We start from the raw sequence: 19890 nt of genomic DNA on the forward strand, positions 1-19890 counted from the left end.
TGTCAGGCATAGAGCCCTTCTCCCGCATCCCCCGGAACACTCTCAACAAGATTGGTGCCAGTGTGCCACGATACTTCCTATATAGTTCAATGGGAAATCCGTCTGGACCAGGGGCCTTCCCAGAGGCCATATCCGTAAAAGCTTGTTCAATTTCCTCCAATGTAATCTCCGCATCCATAAAGGCTCGCTGAGCTGAGGTCAGTACAGGGAACGTTACATCCGATAAATAATCTAGGTTTTCCCGAGTATCAAAGTCACATTTAGAGGTATAAAACGACTTATAGTAATCGTGGAAACAGCCAAGTATCCCCTCAGTTGAGGACACTAATGATCCGTCTGATGTTCATATTTGTAACATAGTGTTGGATACGTTATTTTGGCGTACCAAAAAGGCAAAAAATTTGCTAGCCTGATTCCCCAGCTCAAAATAGGATTGGCGAGTAAAAAATAATTTACGTTTAGATTTAGTGTCTACGTGTTGAACATATAGCCTCTGGGAAGTTAGCCACTCTAGTCTATTACCATTAGTCGGGTCAGCCACATAAGCAGACTCTGACTCTTTTAATCGCTGCTCCATCTCGTCATCCTCCCTTGAGGTCACCCTTTTTATATAAGATACTAGATTGTGGCCCGATTCTAACGCATCGGGTATTCTAGAATATGCATGTCCCCGTAGTATATGGACAATGAGGATTCCAGAATTCGCGGCAGACTGCCTGTCGCTGATTGGTCGAGGCAACCTTTATGACATCATCGTCGCCATGGCAACCATTATGACATCTACGTCGATACTGTGCCCGTCGCTGATTGGTCGAGGACGCCAGGCCTCGACCAATCAGAGACGCGGGATTTCCAGGACAGACAGACAGACAGACAGACGGAAAAACCCTTAGACAATTATATATATAGATTGTAGAAGATAGGCATCCCCTTAGACATTAAAAAACAATCAGTGTCATACCTTGCTGCTAAGCAGCAATGAAACTGACAAAAGCACACCAAATAAAGAGTATAACAATAATTTTTATTAAATCCCATATAAAAACACACAAACAAAAACAATTTGACTAATAAACTGGACTATCTCAGATTGTGAGGGACTCACAAGGTTACTCTTAACTAACATCCACATGTGCAAGTTATTAAATTAAGGACGCAGCAAGGTGATTGTGATATCATAGGTGAAAAACCCGCACAATGTCTATCGCTTGTAAGAAGCTTAATGCGGGTACACCGAGACCATGCCTATCACAAAGTCAAGCAGGGGCTGAGGCTACATGCATTCCTTTTCTTCAGCAATTGCTCCGAAGAAAACTATGGAAGCTTAATGTCCTTCCTCAAACACCAAACCATGCTTGCTATGAGCTGCAATTAAATACCAATAAATCATAATGAATAACAATAGTAATGCTTACATTAGATGTGTGAAGAGTCCCGGTCCCTCCAACCCCGACGCGCGTTTCGTCAACACTTCTTCAGGGGGCGCCCACGCTTTTGTCAGTTTCATTGCTGCTTAGCAGCAAGGTATGACACTGATTGTTTTTTAGAGTCTAATCAGCACATGATTATTGTGGATCACATATTTGATTTCAACATCCCCTTAGACATGCCTTGAGAGTATCCCAGAATAGGTTAGGGTCTCGGGGTTCTAGGTGGGACGAAAGTCTTAGTTACTCACCGGTTAACGGTGTTTTTCGGAGTCCATGACAGCACTACGGAGAGAGGGGATCCGCCCTTCAGGAACAGGAAACCTACAGATACATAAGGGCGGCACCTCTCCCACGCATCAGTTGGTTTACAGAGCACAAGAGGACCCCCAAGGTTAATAGCATACATAATAAACAATGATACAATAACTAACTATTCACTACCCGTGAATTATATAAATAAAGGAAGAGGTTACACCCAGAACTTAAGAAGACGGGAGGGTATGTACAGGTGCTGTCATGGACTCCGAAAAACACCGTTAACCGGTGAGTAACTAAGACTTTATCGGTCGTCCATGACAGCACTACGGAGAGAATTACAGAGAGTAACTAACTAGGGAGGGACTACAGCTTGCAGCACCCTTACACCAAACGAAAGGTCAGAAGAGGCACCCAAGTTCAATCTATAATGGTTATAGAATGTGTGTGGAGAAGACCAAGTAGCAGCCTTACAAATTTGGTCGATCGACACCTCCAATCTTTCCGCCCACGAAGCCGCCATAGCTCTAGTGGAATGCGCTTTCAGACCTTCAGGCGCCGGCTTGCCCTTTGAGATGTATGCCAGCGAGATAGCCTCCCTGATCCATCTAGCTAAAGTAGATTTTGATGCCCTGTGACCCTTCCTACTACCCTGATAGGACACGAATAGGGCGTTATCTATCTTCCAGGGATCAGTTACTGCCAGATATTCCAGGATACATCTTTTTACATCTAAAGTGTGTAGCTTCCTTTCCTTATCGTTAGTAGGATTGGGGAAGAAGGATGGAAGAACTATTTCCTGTGTTCTGTGGAACCTGGACACTACTTTAGGAAGATATGCTGGATCAGGGGATAGTATCACTCTATCATCCCTAAGCTGCATGTAAGGGGGAACCCTCGATAATGCTTGGATGTCGCCTATCCTACGCGCCGATGTTAGGGCCACCAGGAAGGCTACTTTAAGTGATAAATTTTTAATAGAGGCTGATGCAATTGGCTCAAATGGGGCCTCTGTCATGGCTGAGAGGACTAGGTTCAGGTCCCATGGCATGACCCTATTCTTCACCATTGGCCTGGACCGTTTTGTCGCTCTGATGAATCTGCTGACCCAGTGATTCTCAGCAATGTTGCAGCCAAAGAGGGCCCCTAAGGCTGATACCTGCACTTTAAGTGTATTTGGGGATAACCCCATATCTAACCCTTTCTGTAAGAATTCTAAAATCTGGTCTATTGGTATTGACTGACCAGCTATTACCCCCGAGTTTTGAAGGAACCTCTTCCAGATCCTAACATAAATCTTTGTGGTGATTATTTTTCTGCTCTTCAGCAGAGTGTTAATGAGGCCCGGAGAGAACCCCCTATCCTTTAACAGCGCCCGCTCAAAATCCACGCCGTCAGATGAAGGCCAACCGCCCGAGGATAGTAGACTGGGCCCTGGGACAGGAGATCCGGGATGTCTGGCAAGACCCATGGGTCGGATATCGACATAGCCCTCAGGCATGGAAACCACGTCCTTCTGGGCCAGAAGGGGGCAATTATTATCACTGTGGCTTTGTCCTTCCTGATTTTCCTCACCACCAGAGGAAGTAGAGACAGGGGAGGAAAGGCGTAGGCTAGCCTGAAGTTCCAGTCTATGAGGAGGGCGTCTACTGACAGAGGATTTTCTCTGGGGTTGAGAGAGCAGAATTGTGCCACTTTCCTGTTTTCTTTTGTGGCAAACAGGTCTACCTCTGGTTGACCCCATCTTTCCACGATGAGGTTGAAGATGGAGTCGTTCAGGGACCACTCCCCCTGCCTCAATGTGTTGCGGCTTAAGAAATCCGCTGTAGTGTTTTCTGCCCCTCTTATGTGAAGAGCCGTCAATGAGAGAAGATGTTGCTCTGCTAGATGGAATAGACGATCTGCTACGCACATTAGGGATTTGGAACGAGTCCCGCCTTGGTGATTTATGTATGCCACGGCGACCCGATTGTCCGAGAATACCCGCACGTGGTGGCCCTGTAGATAGACAAGGAGTGATTTAACTGCCTGTTCCACAGCCGTTAACTCCTTTATGTTGGAAGACATTTCTATCTGATCCCGATCCCAAAGCCCCTGGATCAATGTATCCCCCATGTGAGCCCCCCATCCAGAAGGGCTAGCGTCCGAGGTGACTATACGAGTTACATTATATTCCCAGGGGACCCCTGTGGACAGGTTCTCTTGGACTAGCCACCATCCGAGGGATATAATAGCGTCTTGGGATAGGGTCATCAGGCTCTCCAGACATCCCCCCAACCTTTTTTGTTGTAACAGCACCTCGCCCTGAAGTATCCTCGTATGATACTGGGCCCATCGGACCGCTGGAATACAGGACGAGAGAGAGCCCAACAGAGACATGGCTCTTCTAAGGGACATGGTGGGGTTTTTAGAGGCATTCAGCACCTGAAGGTGCAGGCGATCAATTTTCTCTTGAGGCAAACGGCATTCCTGAACCTGGGAATCCAGGGTCAGGCCTAAAAATCGCTGCACCGTCATGGGCTGTAAGCGTGATTTTTTTGACATTTAGCATCCACCCCAGACGCTCCAGAGCAGACATCACTTTATGTAACTGTTTCAGACAGTGATCCGCCGTTTTACCTACGATAAGGAGATCGTCCAGGTAGGGGATTATTAGAATGTTGGACTCATGCAGGTGTGCCATAACTTCCGCCATAACTTTGGTAAACACTCGAGGGGCGACCGATATACCAAAGGGGAGGGCCCTATACTGGAAGTGTCTGATTACCCCATCCAACCTTACCGCCACCCTCAGGTATCGTTGGTGACCTGCATAAATAGGGATATGGTAATAGGCGTCCTTCAAATCCAATACTACCATAAAGCAGTTTTTAAACAGCAGCTTTATTGCGGTGTTAATAGTTTCCATCTTAAATTATTGGACGGTCAGGAAATTATTAAGAGCCCTAAGGTTAATAATTGTTCTGAAGGAGCCATCAGGTTTACTTATTAGGAATAGAGGAGAGTAGAATCCTCTACCCTGTTCTCCTTCCGGAACCTCTGACAGGACATTCTTATTGAGCAGGTCGTGAACTTCTGCTTCCAGGGCCGCCTGTTCTGCTGGAGAGGACCTGAGTGGGGTAATTCTGAAGAAGTTCTGAGGGAGAGAAGAGAACTCTAGCCGCAGACCCGTAGCTATTAACCCCAAAATCCAATCACTACTGGAGATTTTGGACCAGGCCGGGTAGAAGGCAGATAGTCTACCTCCCACCGGGGCGACTAGTCATTGGGGTGGTTTTTTGACCTCACGGGATGGCTCCTGACGTCCTCCACCTCCAAACATAAATCCAGTACCTTTCTTCTTTTTCTCATCCCATCTGCTCTGGTCTCTGGCTGGTCTCCTCCGAAAGAATCTCTTCCCTGCGAAGGGACGCCTGTAAGAGGTAGTTGGTAGATTGGGAAACTTTTTCTTCTCGTCTCCAGCTTTCTCCAGCAGTTCGTCTAGGACTGGACCAAACAGGTATTCCCCTTCGCATGGGATAGAGCACAGACGGGATCTGGATTGAAGGTCATCCGGCCAACATTTCAGCCATAGGGCCCTGCGTGCTGCGTTTGATAGTCCAGCCGCCCTAGCCGCCATTCTTGCCGAATCCGCAGATGCGTCCGCGAGAAAGGCAGCGGCATTCTGAATTGTTGGCAGGAATTTCAACATAGAATCTCTGGAAACACCGCCTTCCAACTTAGACCCTAGCTGATCCAGCCAGACCATCATCGATCTGGCTGCACATGTTGCGGCTACAGCAGGTCTCAGGGCACCCGCCGACATCTCCCATGTCCCTTTAAGGAATGAGTCAGCCTTCTTATCGAGAGGGTCCTTTAGGGAAGCCATGTCGTCGAAGGGGATAGATGATTTTTTAGACGCCTTAGACACCGCTGCGTCCAATTTCGGCGCCTTATCCCATGTATTCACCATGGGGTCCTCAAAGGGATATCTGCGTTTAAAGGCAGGTGGAAAAGAGCCTTTCTTCTCCGGTTTTTTCCATTCCCTTTTGATGAGGTTCTGGACCTTGTCATTGAGCGGAAAAGACCTACGTTTTTTAGGGTCTAGACCGCCAAACATTAGGTCCTGTGTAGAGAGTTCTGGCCTTTCATCAGCCACACCCATGGTGGATCTAACTGATTTAATAAGTTTGTCCATTTGGTCCAATGGGAAACAGAACCGGTTAGACTCCTCTTCCGAAGAGGACGCTGAGGAGACAGAGGCGTCTGACTCATTCTCCCTACTAGGGCCAGCGGACGAATCCGAATCTGAGGCGCTAGGCTCCCTTCTTCTTTTGGAAGACTCCCCCCGGGACAGGGATTTCAGGGAATCCTTCACCTCCTTCCTGATAATCTCCCTAAGGCTTGATGTGAAATCAGGAGACTCTTCCGCCACCTATGGGAGCGGAGAAAAAGGCTATGTAATTTATCTGGCGCTACCGCTATCAGTGTTCCCATCAATTTATTTCCTGCCGTCTGCCGTACACACGACTGACAAAGTCTCTTAGGGTAGGCGTCTGGCAAAGGGCAAGCGCATAGCGCACACTCCTTGTTTTTTGATTTACCAGCGCTTTTTTTCCCCTACGGAAATAAACATAGGAAAAGACTGCATCAGGGTACATTCACGAAGATCTCTTACCCAGGCAGTAGCGGTAGGTACCGGATTACTGGGGGGTCGGTCCAGATCCTTCTGTTTAGATCTGCGACTGGTCTGGTTACTGCGTCCGCGGGTCTTCAGCTGGGGGTTCGCATGGGACTTCTCCGAGGATCCGTCCTGCTCCTGCTCCAGCAGACCGACGGCAGCTTCCGGCTCATCCATAGCTGCAGATGGGCTCACAAGCAGTGCTGCAGCATTCTGTTTGGCTATAAATAGCCCTTCCCGGATCCGGAATCAGTGCAGGTGTGTGGCCAAATCCACCCCCCCCGACTTGCAGGTCACTGCTCCACCCCCCCTGCACCCAAACGCCCCCCCCCCCCGCCCCCGCCGCATGCAGGACAGCGGCGTTTTTAGAAAAAAAACGGCCGTTTTTTGACTTCCGGTCCTGGCCCCGCCCCCTGCGCGTCACTTCCGGTTTCGGGCAGAGCGCTCAGGAACGCGCCCGGAAGCCGGGGAACGGTGCCGCCGGACCACCCAGCCGCCCCCCGCTACACTACCGCCGCTTCCGCGGCCGCAGCCCAGCGGTGACCGCGGCAGAGGCCGGCGTCCGACCCCCAGCTCCGGTCCCGAATCGAAAGGAGCACACAGGACGCCGCACCGCACCGCACCAACGGGGATCAGAGTGGGGAAGACCGAGGCCCAGGGGGGTGAGCGGACCCCGGGGGGGGGACACATACTCACCTCGCTGACCACTGGGGATGGACCTCCTCCGGACGTCGCTCCACACTGCACCGCTCACTGTCGTGGAGCCCTACCCGGACCCACCGTGGCGCTTCCAGGGACCCGCACTGCCCGAGGTAGGAGACCCCCTCGCTACCTGGGTCGGACAGCCGGCCTGGGTATTGATAGGTGAACGAAGTCGTATCTGCAGGGAATCCTGTCCTCCAGGAACAGGAAACCAACTGATGCGTGGGAGAGGTGCCGCCCTTATGTATCTGTAGGTTTCCTGTTCCTGAAGGGCGGATCCCCTCTCTCCGTAGTGCTGTCATGGACGACCGATAAATAAAGCATTTCAACTGATCGACAGTCCTATCACTGGAGTCAATCAATTTGAGCCAAAATGAATTTAATTTCCAAGCTAAACCTCTATTCAATTGGCTAAATTTAAGTGTAAGAATGACTGGACTATGATCAGATATTCCCCTATTACCGTGTTCAACACTGTCTACCCATGTTGCCAACCTTTCAGATCTGAATATATAGTCTAGACGAGAAAGAGACCGTCTGGTAGATGAGTGACAGGTATAACTTTTTACTCCAGGATGGTACATCCTCCACAAGTCTAACCAGCCACTACCCTCCATGAATAAAGCTAGTTGGGACGGGACCTGAGACGAGGTCTCCCCCGCCATATCATCACCCAGTCTCAACCTATCGAGGCGGGTGTCCACTTGGCTGATCAATTTTGACCAGTAAATCATAGTGATATGACAATAAAGTTGGAAAAAAAAAAAAAATCAATGTGACAGTGTGTAAGACACCACAATCACAGCAGTCAAAATGGATGGCTTGATCGAGGAGTCAACTTGGCTGATTAAGCCTTTTGGCTTGGATTGGCTAATCAATAGTTAATGAACAATTGGCGCCAAAACGGTGGATTTAAAATAACAATCACAGCTCCGCACACCATGTTTTCCTCAGAGCCTAACTTTGATAGTTTTTATAAAATTATAGCTGAACACTTCAGCAGAAAATTTGCTGAGGAATACAATACCCAAAGGGACATCTGTAGAGATGAGGTTCTGGTTAATTTCAAAAGGGAGGCTAAAATTCCCACAATACTTGCACAGTAAGAGGGCCAGTTATGGAATTAAACTATATAAGCTGTGTGAGAGTACATCAGGGTACACCCGCAGATTTAGGGTTTTAGGGTCCACGAGGGAAAGGACACCCAAATTGCCCCCCCCCCCCCCCCGAATGGCCACCTGTCCTGGGGGTGAGTGGTAAAATTGCACGGAAAATGCTGCACCCACTGTTAGATAGCGGTAGATAACTTTTACACCAGCATCCCACTCTTCAAGACCCTCTCTATCAGAGCTACAGTTGCATGTGGCACCATACAAAGAAATCAGACAGGCCTCCCTAAGCTGCTAATTGGGCAACTGCTGGTCAAGCATAAGGACAAGAGGGATGTCCTTATCTTGACCAGCATATGCCTCGACAGCAGCTCCCTTGTCACTGTCCGAGGAGCCACAACACAAGTCACAAAGTCAAATTGTATCCTGGATTATAATAAATTCAAGGGCGCTGTAGATCTCTCAAATCAGGTCTCAAATATGGCTAAACCATACAGTGCCATGCGAAAAGCTAAAGTGTGGTACAAAAAATTGGCCGTGCACATTGTACAGATGGCACTGTACAATGTATTTTTGCGGTTTCGATCTGCAGGCAAAACGGGACCTCCCATCAGTTTCAGGAGGTAGTCATTAAGGCTCTAATCTTTGGCAGTCAGAAAGGTGAGGGTCCCAGTACTTCTGAAAATGATGATGCCCGCATTGTACCAGGTCAACATTTTCTCGGTGAGGTTCCCCAAACAGTGAAGAACACTAAAAAAGGAATACGAGGGGAATACGAAAGGACACAATTTACCATTGAGAAAGCGGCCCTGAGAAGACTGGCTCTTGCATTAACCTCTTCCCGACCAATGCAGTACATGTACGTCATGGTGATCGCCGCACACAGGGGGCTGTGTGGCGGCGATCGCAGGCGGGTGTCAGCTGATTTTAACAGCTGACAAAAGGCTCTCAGTGCCAGAAGTAGTGCCAGTACAACTCCCGGCACTTTAAGGCTGCCGTCACACTAGCAGTATTTGGTCAGTATTTTACATCAGTATTTGTAAGCCAAAACCAGGAGTGGGTGATAAATGCAGAAGTTGTGCATATGTTTCTATTATACTTTTCCTCTATTTGTTCCACTCCTGGTTTTGGCTTACAAATACTGATGTAAAATACTGACCAAATACTGCTAGTGTGACGGCAGCCTAACCCGCTCAATGCTGTGATCAGTGCAATCACAGCACTTAGAGAGCAAGCATAGGGAAGAAAGCCTGTTATGACCTGGTGGTTAAGAGGCCACACTGATATGACCTGGTGGCTAAAACGCAACATGGGACGAGCTCTGAGAAGGTGGTATCTCTACTGACCGCAGTCCCTAATCCTAACAACACTAGTAATAGCCGTGGGATGTTCCTGACTCTCCCTAGACACCTCTTCACAGCCTAAGAACTAACTAACCCTAAAGAAGGAAATAGAAAGCTATCTTGCCTCAGAGAAACCCCCAAAAGGAAAGACAGCCCCCCACAAATATTGACTGTGAATGGAGAGGGAAATGACGTACACAGAAGTGAAATCAGAATTCAGCAAAGGAAGCCAATACTAAACTTGATAGACAGAGAGAAAAGGATACTGTGCGGTCAGTATTAAAAACTACAAAATCCACGCAGAGTTTACAAAAATGAACTCCACACCGACTCACGGTGTGGAGGGGCAAATTTGCTTTCCCAGAGCTTCCAGCTAGCCTGAATAAGACATAGTGACAAGCTGGACAAAAAGAGACATATTTGCAGAGCAATAGAGTCCAAGCAAATGGACAAACAAAAACTAGCAAAAACTTATCTTTTGCTGACAAGGACAGGCCATATGAGAAATCCAAGGAGAGAACCAAATCCAACCAAGAACATTGACAGCAGGCATGAACTAAAGCCCAGAGCAGGTTTAAATAACAAACCCAGGCAAGGCGATTAGTGAAGGCAGCTGCTACAGCTACCTAAATGAGCAGCAGTTCCACTCAAAACCACCAGAGGGAGCTCAAGGGCAGAACTCACAAAAATACCATTAGCAACCACAGGAGGGAGCTCCAGAACGGAATTCACAACAAAAGCCCCTCTGACCTTGGATCGGAGACCCCACGACTTTATCGTGGGGTCCCGATCGTTGCCAAGGTAACCTGAGGTCATCATGACAACATCCGGGTCACCAGGCACTAGCATTGCAATATCTAACTATCTTGTGTCTGCACACTGACAGGTTATAAGGTATCACAATGCTGCTGTATTGCTATACCTTATAACTGCAATCAAACTGCAGAAAGTAAAAACCGTTTAAAAAAAAAGTAAAAATATTTGAAAATTTTTTCATTATTATTTTGTAATAATGAAAAAATATATTGTATCTATAAATAAAAATTATAAAAACAAAAGTACACATAATTGGAATAAAACGCGATCAAAAAGACAAATGTAAATAGAAATGGTATCACTGAAATCGTTATCTTGTCCCGCAAAAATCAAGCCGCCATTCAGTTCCGTCAGCTGAAAAATAAAAAAGTTATAGCTCTCAGAATAAAGCGATGCAAAAATAATAATTTTTTCTATAAAAAAGTTATTATTGTGTAAAAGCATTAAAACATAAACTATATAGGGTATTGATTTAATCAAACTGACCTGAAGAATAAAGCCGCCTTATCAATTTTACCACACGTGGAACAGCATTAAAAAAAAAAAAGCCCAAAAAGCAATTCCTGCATTGCTGTTTTTTGTTCATTCTGCATCCCAAAAATCGGAATAGAAAGCAATCAAAAACTTTCATGAGCCTGAACATGGTACCAATCAAAAAAATCAACTTGTCCTGCAAAATACAAGCTCTCACATGACTGTCAGCAGAAATATGGTAAAATTATAGCTCTCGAAATACATAAAAAATAATTTTTAAAAACAAAAAAGCGTCTTTTAGTGTGTAACAGCAGCCAAACATAAAAACCCGATATAAATCTGGTATCCCTGTTATTGCACCGACCCAAAGAATAAAGTCATCTAATCACTTATACCGCACAAGGAACAGTCTGAAAAAGAAATAAAACCAATTCTTCACCTGCTGTTGATTTTTTCATTCTGTCTCCCAAAGATCGCAGTAAGGATCATTTCAAATTTATCCTGTGCTCTGTGTTGAGCGCTTACACCAGGGTCTCCATGTACATCTCTGAAATACGGGATTCAGATGGAACCTCCGGCAGAAGATTCCCTATAATGAGGAAGATGGAGGCACTGTGGACACCGTCTGACCTGTGATCCGGCGGTGTCCTTCTTTTCAAGCGTGCATAAAAATGCCGCTGGCCACAGCTTTCTGCACCTCAAAAAAAAAAGGACAACGCAGAACAGAGGAGGCCAAATGGAGTCCAGAGTAATAGTGAGGGTCTCCCTTGGGTGTTTAATCTGAATTACGCAAATTGCCTCTTCTGAGAAAAAGAGGACTTAACTCTATAGCATCACCTGTTGGAAGTAGCGATCCTACAAGTCACAATCAACCCTTTAACGAGTCGTGCAATATGAGGATAAAAGCCAAATCAGTATCTCAATTCGCAGACACGGTGTTTCGGGCTGTTGGCCCTCGTCAGTGCGAAGCATGAGAACTGATTTGGCTAGGTGAGAGGCTCTGGACTGGGGGTCTAAGGGGTATCGTTTCTCCTTATGGAGAGTGACATACCATCTCTGGCTTGTCAAGGTAAGGAGGCTTATTTGCCGTACAATGCTCCTCTGGGAATTTAAATATGCAAATTGCCTCTTCTGAGAAAAAGAGGACTTAACTCTATAGCGCCACCTGTCATGATCTCTGCAGGCAGAGATCATAGCAAGCCTATAGAGGGACAAGCTCTCGGAAGATGGAACTATACTGACCATGAACTAAGCCTGCCGCGCAACTAGAAATAGCCAGGTAGCATTTCCTATTTATCGCTAGATGCCCAGCTCTGGCCTAAGACCTAAATAGCTAGCAGAGGGAAATATAAGACCTGGCTCACCTCTAGAGAAATATTCCAAAGAAGACAGTAGCCCCCCACATATAATGACGGTGAGTTCAGATGAAACTACAAACGCAGCAGGAAAATAGTCTTAGCAAATTTGAGGTCCGCTTACTAGATAGCAGAAGACAGATAGTATACTTTCATGGTCAGCAGAAAAACACTAACAAAACACCATCCAGAGATTACCTTAAACTCTGGCATTAACTCATAACGCCAGAGTAGCAATCCCTGATCAACGAGAGCTTTCCAGACACAGTAACAAAACTTCAGCTGTGAACTGGAACAAAATAGGCAAAACAAAACATGGACAAAAGTCCAACTTATCTAGTAGTTGTCTAGAAGCAGGAACAAGCACTGAGAGGCATCAGATAACATTGTTGACCGGCAAGAAACCACCAGAGAAATGAGCTTAAATAGCGACACCCACTACTGATGGAACCAGGTGAAACAGGAAAGAGGATGACAAGTCCAATTCCACAAGCGGCCACCGGGGGAGCCCAGAATCCAAATTCACAACAGCCACCTGTTGGAAGTAGCGATCCTACAAGTCACAATCAACCCTTTAACGAGTCGTGCAATATGACTTAGGATAAAAGCCAAATCAGTATCTCAATTCGTAGACACGGTGTTTCGGGCTGTTGGCCCTCGTCAGTGCGTTACCCCAACGGAGTTTCAGCATGCCACGAGGCCGTTATTTCAGCGTCCACATCCAGGTAATATGTATCGAATAAGTTTGAGCATCGATCTTTTTCATTCTCCACAGTGATATGTGCCTTGGCCGTATGGGTGGTGCAATAGGGGTTAGGCTAGAGGCTTTGCCTGATTGGATTTCCCGTATGCTTTGAATAGGGTTTCGCCCCATGAAACCTATGTTAGCTGTGGGTGACTTCCTTGTGATCCAGCCGGGTTGTCAAGTGGCTATGAGGCTTAGGAGTATATGATTTGCAAATTTATATAATATTTAATGCTGGGCCATGGCCCTACATAACTGGGAGTAATTTATTTCTTTGGAATGATTTTTTTCTGGCCTCACTAGAGGGAGATATGATTGTATAGCGTATGCTGGCATTTTCAGGTGGCCCCCCCAGCTATTTTGTTTGCACTGCCACTTTAAGTTGATTTTTCTGACATACTGAATCGGGAGAAATATAATTTATGTATATAATGCAATAGGATTGATGTCTATCTGGATGTGTATAGCCTGTTTTTTCGCTGGTGTCTATCTTGATATCACTATTTCTGATTGTGAGGCATTTTTAATTGTGTATGTTTTATGTGTTAATAAAGATATTTGTTAAAAATTTAACACTTCATGACTAGGGGGAGTTTAATAACTCTACTGTCAGTATGTTTTCATGTTGGAAATATTATTTATTAACTATTTTGTGTGCTATAATGCTCTAATTTAAGGAAATAAAAAATTAAAAGTTTGAAAATGGCAAAATTTTACCCAAATTTACTTTTTTTTCCCACAAATAAACGCAAGTCATATCGAACAAATTTTTCCACTATCATGAAGGACAATATGTCACAAAAAAACAATCTTAGGGTAAGTTCACACAGGACTTTTTTGCTGCGTATTTTTGCTGCGTTTTTTATGCTAATTTAGGTGCGTTTTTTTGGTGCGTATTTGGTGCGTTTTTTGGGTATGTTCACACAGGACTTTTTTGCTGCGTATTTTTGCTGCGTATTTTTGCTGCGTTTTTTATGCCAATTTTCAGCTGCTTATAGATGCGTTTTTTGTGTGGTTTTGGTGTTTTTTTTGTCTATTTGTGCATGATAATAAAGTTGAGTGACCCCAGTGGAGCTTAGCATCGCCTTCATCCCAGCGGGGGAACAATTTACGGCGAATTACATGCCATGCACCGGCCTTTTTTTGACGATCACTGTAGTTTGGGCAAGCTACATCCCAAATTACAGGCATTGCTTCCACCTTGGAAAAATAAATGAAAAAGTAATTACCAAATGCAAGATGAAATGAAGCCAACATTCATGACAAGGAAGATACAAACATACACATGCAGGACACATGAACATGTACATAACAGCACATGAGCATCGCAAAGTGTACCGTTGCAAACAATCGGATAGATAAATATATCACAAATTAAAAAAAATATTACCTCCATGATTAGTTGGGAAACATTAATGCTCATCCTCCTATACCAGTGATGGTGAACCTATGACACGCGTGTCAGTGCTGACACGCGTAGTCATTTTTAGTGACACGCGGCCGCTGGCCGCGGCCCCATAAAAATTGCATCCTTAAATTGCATGGCAAGCCGTTCCGATTTTTTATCGGATCGGATGCCATGCAGGAGGCCTGTAGGCCGAAACAACAGAGCTCCGGCGCAGAGCGTCTAGGCCTGGGACTTCCGGTAGACCCGGCGCAGCTCCCGGAAGTCCCAGGCCTAGTATGTTCCCCCCGAACACCAGGGAGTCTGCTGGAGTGTACACGGCATGGATCCACCCTAGAAGCAGAAAGTGAGCGCCAGTGAACAGGAGGTCGGCGGCGGCACAGGCAGGCTGGCTGCACAGCGGAGGGGGCGGCCTGCTGCAGAGCACGGCCGGCGGAGGGCACGGAGCGGAGCCGCGGAGAGCTGCTCATCGCGCTTCACTCTCCGTCACCGCAGCCAGCAATGCATGGCCTCCCAGCGGCAGGAGGAAGCCGGCGGACTCTGGCCACGGCTCACGCTCCCAGCCCCCTCCCGGGGGGGAATCACACACACACACACTGGAGCCATTACTGACGGAGCTACGTGTGCTCCGAGGAAGTGATCCCAGGCCAGTTCAGAGGAAAGGAAGTGAACAAAAATCCTCAGAGGAGCTCATCACATGCTATGTATGGAGGGTGCCTGCCATTGTCGCACACTGTCCCTGGTGCCACCACTAGAATGACTGGGGGTATTGTAGAGTACACCAAGGGCCGGAGGGAGAAAAGCAAAGGACTTTCACTAATGTCCTGGACAGTCACAGGACACTTCTAATTATAAGCTAGTGATTAGCATCTGCCCTGCACCCCAGCATTAGTGTACAGGTGGGACCCAACATCTGCCCTGCACCCCAGCATCAGTGTACAGGGGGGACCCAACATCTGCCCTGCACCCCAGCATCAGTGTACAGGGGGGACCCAACATCTGCCCTGCACCCCAGCATCAGTGTACAGGGGGGACCCATCATCTGCCCTGCACCCCAACATTAGTGTACAGGTGGGACCCAACATCTGCCCTGCACCCCAGCATCAGTGTACAGGGGGGACCCAACATCTGCCCTGCACCCCAGCATCAGTGTACAGGGGAGACCCATCATCTTAGTTCACGGCACCCCACACAAGTTAAATAATAGCAAGACCAACAAAAGAAACCAACTGACAGATGAACAAAGAAGTCACTAAGCAAGTAAGTTAATTATAATTATACATATTTGTTATTTAAACTATACATGTCGCAAAATTATGTTTTTATCATCAAGGTGACACACCACCCAAGTTATGTTCGGTTTTTTGGCGAATTTTGACACACCAAGCTCAAAAGGTTGCCCATCACTGTCCTATACCAAGACATGGCTAACACCTCACTACCAGAAACTCCCTCACAATAGATCACAATCAGGACACCTCACAATGGCTCACAATGGCTCTTCACACCTCCCTACCAGGAACTCCCTCACAATAGATCACAATCAGGACACCTCACAATGGCTCACAATGGCTCTTCACACCTCACTAACCACACCCCTAAGCTCTTGGCTGTGAGATCACTTCCTGCTGGCCATGATTTTCTGCACAAAAAACGCAGCAAATAATGCTACATGCGTTTTTTCAGCATTTTTGCAGCGTTTTTTCCATCACCCATTCATGTCAATGGGTGAAAAAACGCTGCAAAAACGCAGCAAAAACGCTGAAAGAAGTGACATGCCCTATGTCCAAAAAACGCAGCAAAGCAGAAAATACTGATCAAACAAAAACCCAATGTGTGTGCATGAGATTTCTGGAATCTCATAGGCTTTGCTGGTACTGTAAAAAGCAGCTGAAAATTAGCATAAAAAAACGCAGCAAAAATACGCAGCAAAAAAGTCCTGTGTGAACGTACCCTTAGAATTAGTGGGATCCATTGAAGCATTCCAGAGCTATTTCCACATAAACTGACACGGGTCAGAATTGAAGAAATTTGGCCCGGTCATAAAGGTGAAAACAGGCTTGGGGATGAAGGGGTTAAGGATTGCTTCAAAGCGTACCACAAAACTAATACCATAAAACATTAAAGTTTATTTCCAACTAGAATTAAAAACCAAACCAAACTCAAAATAATGTAACACCAGGTCACTAAATACTTTTGACCCACTATTAGCAGACTAGACCATAAGGCAGGCTAGGGTATGGGTATGCCTATTTAACCCTATTCACCCCTATCTTAACCCTACCTGCCTGCGGAGGTTGACACCCTCTTGAACGCAATATAGCGCCTACTCCTCGCCCTTCTCTCCCTAGAAATCCCTTGTTATAGAGTGGAGTTACCGGATAATACCCCTACCAGAATACAAAAGTACATAAAAACATACAATACTTAAACAGTGTAGCAAAAAACAAGGATTTCTAAACACTAACCGCCACCACAAAAAAATATGTCTGGTGCAAACAAACTTGTTAATCTTGCACTTTAGGGAAAATTTGGGACAACTAAATTCACCCTAATGAGTCCCTAGAATGCTCCCTACCTACCAGCGGAGGTTGGCACCCTCTTGGACGCAATCTGGTGCCCCAGCTCCTCGGTGGCTGACCCTGGTAACCCTACCGTTTCCCTAGTACAAACATATCTAGGATACAAGGGGGCTTTATAATACCATCATTCAATAGTGAATAGCCAACCTTACGCCACCAACCACCCCCACTGTCACATGCAGGATAACTAACACTCTTAGGGGTTTACAGATTATAGCTTACACAAGCTGTATAGGGAGTCACAGTACAACATGCATAGAAATTATCTCAATGGGGTCTCAAATTATGCGCCCCAACAGCAAAATACAATCAGTTAGAGATTTTTCCTTTTTTTTTCCAAGCATGCCTATATAATTGCAACCCTATTAGCACCTGTCCAAATTGGAATAATATTGCAACAAATCCTCAGTATGCCCATTCTCAGCATATCCATAAAAATAAATATTGCAACATGCCCTTGTGACAGCGAGTTGATCATATATCTATACCAAACAAGCACTATTGCACTATGCCCCACAATAGGTCAAAACAACAAGATACTAACGCCAGTCAATACTGGCAAACTTATCTGAACTCAGATCTCGCCCCGACGCGTTTCCCTCCCATGATACAGTTCCTCAGGAGGCATATGGGAATATCTGTGTATCCATGACATCAGAATCAGATATAGCGCCTGGTTGCACACTTTTTTCCACAAATAAACGCAAGTCATATCGAACAAATTTTACCACTATCATGAAGGACAATATGTCACAAAAAAACAGTCTTAGAATTAGTGGGATCCATTGAAACATTCCAGAGTTATTTCCTCATAAACTGACACGGGTCAGAGTTGAAAAAATTTGGCCCGGTCATGAAGGTGAAAACAGGCTCGGGAATGAAGGGGTTAAGGATTGCTTCAAAACGTACCACACATCCATAAATTAATACAATTTAGTTTTAACCTATTGACACAACACACTTTTATAATCGGATGTAGTTCGCACAACTTACATATACCGTATTTTCCGGCGTATAAGACGACTGGGCGTATAAGACGACCCCCCAACTTTACCAGTTAAAATATAAAATCTTCTTAAAAGTCGGGGGTCTTCTTATACACCGTATGTCGTCTTATAGGGCCGGTGAATATGTGCCTTTTTGGGGGGGGGGGGGGAGTGGTCCTGATGACGACGAGGGGGCGTCTCACAGGAAAGTGAGTATCCCCCATTACCTCATCATAGCGCTGCAGCGTGGGGTCTCTGTGCTGGGAGCGGCGGCTGCTGTGCTGTGGGGCGGCGGCTGCTGTGCTGTGGGGCAGCGGCTCCTCTTCTGCAGTGTGGGGCCTCTGGTGCTGTGGGGCGGCGGCGTATCTTCATGCAGTCGGGGCTCCTCCGGCATCTCCCTAAAGCCCGGAGTCCCAGCTGGCAGCTCCATCGGTACAATACGGTGGCCTCCGGGAAAATGGCCGCTGCTCAGATTCAGATCTCGTCCCGAGATCTCGGGAGACGAGATCTGAATCTGAGCAGCGGCCATTTTCCCGGAGGCAGCTCAATAGGTGCGATGCGGTGGCCTCCGGGAAAATGGCCGCTGGGGGCGGTGCATGCTCAGATTCAGATCTCGTCCCGAGATCTCGGGACACGAGATCTGAATCTGAGCAGCGGCCATTTTCCCGGAGGCCACCGTATTGTACCGATGGAGCTGCCAGCGGGGACTCCGGGCTTTAGGGAGATGCCGGAGGAGCCCCGACTGCATGAAGATACGCCGCCGCCGCCCCACAGCACCAGAGGCCCCACACTGCAGAAGAGGAGCCGCCACCCCACAGCACAGCAGCCCCTGCTCCCAGCACAGAGACCCCACGCTGCAGCGCTATGATGAGGTAATGGGGGATACTCATTTTCCTGTGAGACGCCCCTTCGTCGTCATCAGGACCACTCTCCCCCACCCACCATATACACTCGGCGTACAAGGCGATCCCCGGCGTATAAGACGACCCCCGACTTTTAAGAAGATTTTCAGGGGTTAAAAAGTCGTCTTATACGCCGGAAAATACGGTACTATCACGTCATAACTTCACACACCAGTAAAACCAAAAGCATTATTATCATTACAATAACGGTGCCTCTAGATAAATTTCTTGAGGGGCGTAGTTTCCAAAATGGTGTCACTTGTGGGGGGTTTCCATTGTTTAGGCACATCAGGGCCTTCCCAAAAAGTGACATGGCATCCACTCTCGATTCAAAACAATTTTGCGTTCTAAAAGTCAAACGGTACTGCTTCCCTTCCGAGCTCTGTCGTGCACCTAAACAGTAGTTTTCACCCACATATTAGGTATCGGCCTACTCAGGAGAAATTGCACAACAAATTTGGGGGTCCACTTTCTTTTGCTACCCTTGTGAAAATGAAAAAAGAGGCCTAAAGTAACATTTTTGTGAAATAAAGGAAAATGTTCATTTTTTCTTTCTGCAATTCTTTAATTCCTGTAAAACACCTAAAGGATTTTAAAAAAATCTTGAGTGTGGTTTGAGCACTTTCAGGGGTGCAGGTTTTAGAATGGTGGAACTCTGGGGTATTTTCTGTCATAAAGGCCCCTCAAGTCACTTCAAATGTGATGTGGTGCCTAAAAAAAAGGTTTTGTCAATTTTGCTCGAAAGATAATAAATTGCTGATCAACTTTTAACCCTTCTAACTTCCTAACAAAAAAAAATTATGCTTCAAAAAAAATGATAGAGATGTAAAGTAGACATGTGGTAAATGGTATTTATTAACTATTTTGTGTGACAATTTTTATGCCCTTGAATCAGAGTTAAGTTTGAAAATGGTGAAATTTTCACATTTTTCACCAAATTTAAGTTGACAAATAAACACAAGTCACATTAAACAATATTGTGAAGTACAATATGTCACAAAAAAAACAGTCTTAGAATCAGTGGGATCCGTTGAAGCGTTCCAGAGTTATTACCTCATAAAGTGACACTGGTCAAATTTGAAAAAAATTGGCTGAGTCAGGAAGTTGAAAACAGGCTCTGAGGCAA

General features: G+C 46.2%; 1 protein-coding gene across 2 annotated transcripts in view; it reads right to left on the reverse strand.

The window, feature by feature from the left end:
- Positions 1–19890, reverse strand: part of QRSL1 (glutaminyl-tRNA amidotransferase subunit QRSL1) — a 146748-nt gene that overhangs the window by 105637 nt on the left and 21221 nt on the right. The gene's annotated exons all lie outside the window — the stretch shown is intronic.

The sequence above is a fragment of the Ranitomeya variabilis genome, chromosome 2 (assembly GCF_051348905.1).
Source record: "Ranitomeya variabilis isolate aRanVar5 chromosome 2, aRanVar5.hap1, whole genome shotgun sequence".
NCBI lineage: Eukaryota > Metazoa > Chordata > Amphibia > Anura > Dendrobatidae > Ranitomeya > Ranitomeya variabilis.